This window comes from Taurulus bubalis (assembly GCF_910589615.1).
Source record: "Taurulus bubalis genome assembly, chromosome: 1".
In the NCBI taxonomy this organism is placed as follows: Eukaryota; Metazoa; Chordata; class Actinopteri; order Perciformes; family Cottidae; genus Taurulus; species Taurulus bubalis.
The window spans coordinates 7,322,718-7,329,116 of NC_136589.1; positions in this window are offsets into that span (position 1 = coordinate 7,322,718).

Sequence of the window (6,399 nt, forward strand, 5' to 3'; positions counted from 1 at the left end):
GTGAGTGAATGTGTATGAATACAGAAATCTTTTAATGAACACAGCGAGGGAATTTGTTTCAAGTTTGACCAAATTATGATGGAAACCAGTGATATGGGAATGCCATCCACGCGGGTATGCCTTGGCTCCGAAGGGAAGCTTATTTTTCAACGAAATGACTAACAAGAAGCTTCGAGTGACAAATAAACAGGAATGACTAAGATCAAGAGGTCTTACTCCGATTCATTATCCTCTTTACTGTGAAGCCAACTTGATTGATAAAGAGCAGCTTTCCCCCACGGTGAAATAGGAACACTTCCCTGTGAGCAGTTGGACTTGTATTCATCACCAGCAGAGACATTCCCCGCCATGCAATATGTAATTAGTGTGTAATCCCCTGCCTTTTTTTAAATGAGACCAAAAAATGATGATGCAGAACCATAATGAGATATTAATTCAGAAACACTGCAGATAGGCATTCATTTTGTTTTTGTTCATCCCCACCTCAATAAAGCAATGCTGTATAAGTTATTACAAAGCTTTAATGTAGATAAGGTTATAACAGCAATTTGTATGGGCAACCAGTGTTTCATTTCCGCTTCTGTCTGTCTTTTTCTCATTAAAACCTCAATTCCTATTTGTCAGTTGTCTGTTTGTTTGGAATAACTTATTGGTGCAAAATGCATAAGGAAGATACAGAGATATAAATAATGCAAACATTTCTTGCCAAAAATGCACACTCCTATCCCGCCCGGCTCCCTGAATGTTGTCATGTGTGTTCAATCTCAAGCATTTGGCTCAATCATGTAAAATATGTCCCAGGTGACAGAAGCAGGTGGTACACAATTTAATCCCCCCACACCCCTCCCAAACTACCAATGCTGTTCCACCCCTCTGAGGTTGTGGACGTATGTATGTGTGCATCTATCTTGTGCATTTCAGATTCAATATTGGAATTAGACAGAAATGATTCCATTGAGTTCTCACTTTAGATTGAAAGGGTTTGAGCAGTTACAAATGAAAAATGAGTGCAGAAAATAGACAAGTGTTGTCCAAATGTGATTAATATGAAGAATTGAATTTGAATAATTGTATTTGAATATTTGGTCAATTTATCAAAAAGCCAACGACAATTTATCTTAGCTGGATTTCTTGTCAGGGATTTGGCTCGGCAGTCATTGCGTTTAATATGAAACACAGTATTTAACGAAATGGTATCGAGTGCAGTGTTCATGCCATTCAATTATTACACACAACACATTGTTTAACTGAAAGTACCTCATTATTTTCTACATTCATCAAAATGCCACACTTCAAAATTAGTAGACGGTGCATATTTGGGTATTCTAATTGCGCTGGCTCTGCAGATGTGATTGGCAAAGTTTTTCTGGTGAAATTCAACTTAAAACAGACAACCGAAAGAAGAAGGTTTATTGCAAGGAATTTCAAGTCGAGTAATTTTATACTTCAATAAAAACACTGATTTGGTGTTTGCATGTGCAGAAACATATTCGTCACCAGCACCGTTTCATATCGCACATTAGAAGGGGGACATACTCTGCAATTGCATTTTTGGCACCGCGTCAAGAGTGTAATTGAGCATGTGTGTTGGAGTGCATGTGCGTGCGTGTGTTTTAGGGGTGTGCGGGGGTGGGGGTTGGGGGGTCATCCTGTTGCCTGGTAACAAGCCTCAGATTGACAAAGGAAGAGCAATTTAGATCTACTTTCCCCAGAAATCAATACTACAGGCCTGATGTGATGATGTGAGATTAGCCAAGGGAGAAAAGACAATGTATTTGGCAGAGGTTGCTTCATAACCAAGAGAAGAGGGTGTGGAGGAGATTGCATCTGAAACATTGAATATAAAGACATAAGGTCTACCTTCTGAAATCTCGCTAAAATGAGACTTCTCCAGCCTATGTCTCCCTCAAGTAATGAGAACTTTAGTAAAGTGAACACTCATGGGGAGGAAAGAATCAGATTTTAGCTTTCTTGTGTAATACCATCTGTCAGACCGTCACTAATATTGCCCTGGGCAAGGAGAACAGTACAAGGCTGTAATATTGGAAAGATTGGAGTAAGAAAGAAATGTGGAATAAAAACTTCAGGACAGCTATAGACATAGACCCAATCTATGCATAAAACATTTCCACTGCCTTTTGCTCAAACTAGGAAGTTCAAAATTACTGAATTGGAAAAGTATTGCTGTATTGCTGAGAATACACCACCGCCCCAAGTACACTTAATTATAATAATAATATATTAAAATGTAGAATACATTGTTTTCCCAACAACGATTTGGTAAAGTATAGTGGTAGTCTTGAAGCTACAACTTCTTCTGAACACATTTTATCAACAGAACAAGCTGTAACCAACATTGACATTTCAGTTTATACAGTTGTTGGGCGAAAAAAATTATCCTGCCAACTTTCGGAGCAATATTAGCTTCTATTTCAACGTCTCTTTATACAACAATTTGTATGTAATCGTACAAGTTATTTTAATATTTTTTGAGCGATTCACTGCAAATGTCCAGAATCATGAGCAATCAGTGCGCCCATGCAAGCCCCTGCAGTGTTACGTTTAGGCAACACATCTACTTGTTTTTCTTTAAGAAAGTAGGGTTTAGGTTCAAATAAGAAGGTTTGAAACACTTGGTTAAATGTAGGCAACAATTGTGGTTTGCTTTCGGGAATAAATAAAATAACTACCGATGTAGCGTAATCTCGTAAATCGTTTTTACACAGGACACAAACAGTGGTCTCCTGGGTTAAAGTATGTTGTTTTTAGACCCACCCATCAATGTGAACCTTCTTTGTCGCTCTTTAAACGACGTCACCTGATCTGATTACTTGGGTTATATAGTACATTAGTTTATAGGTATACGAACAGTGTATGAGAAGAATCTGTCAATTTGGATTTGTGTTTCTGGTCCATCCTGTCCCTCTGTTTTGGTCTCCACCAACAAGGGAAACATCTGGTTGTGAAGCTGCACTTTGTTCACCTAATAGTTACTAAGCTGTGTTTGCAGGTAGTATGATCCTGGGCAGATAGCGTACACAGGGTTCATAAGATCCTTTTAGTTTAAACAGATGCATGCTGCGGCTAGACACAAGGATGGTACGAGCAAGACTGAACCAAAGCAGCTCACCTTTTGACCCATTGCTAATATAAAAAATGTATAAGGGCAGATTTATACTTTAACAGCATGTCATCTACTTACATTGACAATTTTTCTTGCCATGTTTGTGATTTGTAATAATAAAACTTGAAACATGCAGCCAAGAAACAGCTTATTTGATATAGCAAACAGAGAGTAAAGTGACCCTGAGATAGTGTCTTTTTGTTCTCCACCCCATAAGTTAGCTTCTCGCATCATTTCACAGTGGACGCTGTGCAAAAAGATTGTACAAAGACATCCAGGTTGGGTGAACTGGAAACTCTAAATTGCCTGTAGGTGTGAATATAAGTGCAAAGTAGTTTGTCTGTCGACATGTCTGAGTCCTGTGAGAAACGGGCATCTGCTACATCCCTTCCAATGCATGCTGGAATACGCTCAATGAAGCAGCTGCGACCCTGAAAAGAAGATATGTTCATAGATGGATGGACGATTTATCCACACTTTTTGTTCATCAATCATACACACCTTTCAGAGATCAAAGCTAGTACATTTGTTTTGTTGCTGAAATATTGTAAGCATACATTTAAAACTATACTATGCTCGTCATCAACCGTTTTGTATGACAAAGTTACAGAGGAGCTTGTTTTGTGAACCTTATGGATTGATCCTCAGAAGAGAAGTATTCCTGCTATTTAGCCCCTGGCAGGTGGTAATTGTGAACCATGACTCCACTGCACCTATAGGGCACATATGTGGAGGACTTAGCCCGGCCTGGAAGGTATAGAGACGGACAAAAAGGGCATGAAACAGAGACGGCAAGACACACACTCAAACTAGAAAGGGGGAACCGATAAGTAGGGAGAGGGAAAGAAAAAGAGAGACAGTTACACACACAATAGCTAATCTGGATGACTGGAAGAATAGATGAAGAATTACAGAAAGAATCATTCACGCAGGTCCAGTGTAACAAGACTCCTGGAAGGCTGGACAGTGAGAGCTCTTGATGGGCAGGAATGTGGATCCTGAGAACACAGAGAGCAGATTGATGAGGGACCGAGAACGGGGAGGAATGTATCGACTCCCGGCCAGTGGGAACAGGACGGTAGAAGAGGATCACTGTGACCTGTGCTGACACCTCTGTCATCGCACGCCCCCTGTCTCAGACCAGGGAAACGAGGGGGTGAAGGGAGAAGGAGGAGGGGGAAAGAGGAGAGGGATGAGGAGGAAAAGGAGAAGGGGACGGAGGTGAAGGGAGGTGGCTCTCCTCAGCCTGACAGCAGGAGGCAGAATGTGTCCAGACTCCAGAGGAAACAGTCTTACCCTGCAGGGAATCTATACCAGACTGTGAATGAGAAAAGGGGATAGGAGCCTGCGCCAATGCACACACACACACACACACACACACACACACACACACACACGCACACGCACACGCAAACATTATTTGCCTTCAGAGGTCTCGATTCTCACATTTCTTTAAATGAAAAACATGAACAGACGTGTTAAAACTGACCTTCAAAGACCTTTCTCTGACAACATTTAATCTGTGCAGTGCGAACAAAATGAGAACAATGGACAAGGTGAGACATTCACGATCACATCAGCTAGTCAGCAGCGGTATTCAGTATCCGCCAAATTCCCAATCAGCTCTTATATCAAGTCCATGATCAATTCATTGATCAGTGCCTGGGATGAAGTCGGGCAGAAACAGGGTAACCCTGGAGAAAAGTACGCTATAGTCTTTCTGCTTGTTTTCCCTCGACCATGATGAGGCAATCAGCTCTAATAAGCTCTCTCTCTCCCTCTTCCTCTCACTGTCTGTCTCTGTCTCTTTCTAACATTGCCCGTCATTTACCAATGTCTGGATCATTAGTCTGCCTGGGCCGGCCCTTCTGGACTGATGTCTCCGTGTCAGGACCCGCCGCTTTAGACCGCCGCTCAGGTGCCATAATTCACCTCAGCGTGGGCAAGGGGTCAATAGAGAGATGAGGCCGGCTGGCCATTAGCTACTCAAAGAAAGACAGAGAGGTTGTGTCGGGGTCAGCAAAGGTCATCGTTGTTAAGCAGAGTACTGCAGCAGCGAATGAGGGCAGGAAGTGGTGTTGGTATTATAATGAAAGGAATGGAACAAGGAATACAAGTGTGAATTGGTTCATTATGAGGCTTGAACTGGTTGTCAGGAAGGATGAGAGGGGGTTGAGTTCAGTTGAATGGTGCTGCGGGTTGTGGAAACAGTCAAGTATTGTTACTACTGAGTTAGGCTACACTATGGCATAGCTTGGTTAGTTGTTATGTCGCACTTCCTGCAATTTCAACTGACTTTATTTGATCATCATCTGCTCACTTCTTTTTCACAGAGACTTGGGTAAACATTAATCAGAGTAAGAGTTTACAGGCCTGCTCGCGGCTGTGGGGCTGTTCTCTGGCACTGCGATGCTTTGAGTCAAATGCCCACATGCTGATGTTTAGCAGGTATTTATTTGTAAATACCTGCTGCTAATTTACTCCAGGTATTGTCAATTCTCAAAAACAAATGCCATCATTCATTAGTTGCTGACTGGAAATTGTATCTTTCTTCATACAGTAGATATTGCATTCAAAAAAAAGAAAAGAAAAGAAGTCCATTGAAGAATCGAGTGACTCAGTTTTGGCTGGCAATTGCTGCGACTCCAATGTCTGTTAACAGACTGCTTCCTGGCAGAGTTACATAAGCTCTGGCACCAGCCAGGAACACAGAGAGAGACATTCGTCAGCACTATTCTCTTTCTGGCTGCAGCTACTGCGCCGCATTCGGCGGGGGATTCTCAGATCAGCTGATAAATCATAGGTCGTGCCATTTATTGCAATCTGTGTCACTTACAGAATCATAGTCAAGCCTAAGGCCGCCATGTTATCTATTACCAATTTTGGATATAGAGTCCACGCTCCTCTGTTTCTTACTCTTAAAAGTGGTAGCAATAACAGGGCTGTGTGTGGATGTGTGTTCAGTGTGGCATGCTTTGTTTTTATCAGTGTTTGTATTTACAAACCCTACATGCAAACCCCATTGAGTATCATTCCTGGAACATGACGGCCGCACAAACACCCGGTCTTTTACAGGCAGGGCCTCTTCGTTGATAGAGTGCATTATTCTATTGCAAATTGCTTAATGCCGCCATTGAAGGCGAGGTGACAAGGAGAATGCAAGGAATGAATCCTCTACTTGTAATCTGAGGCGGGATGTGTCACGCTCGGGAGTGTTATCACTGACACAGCATGGGATGAATTCCGCCATTTTCTCTCCACAGGGCCATGACAGA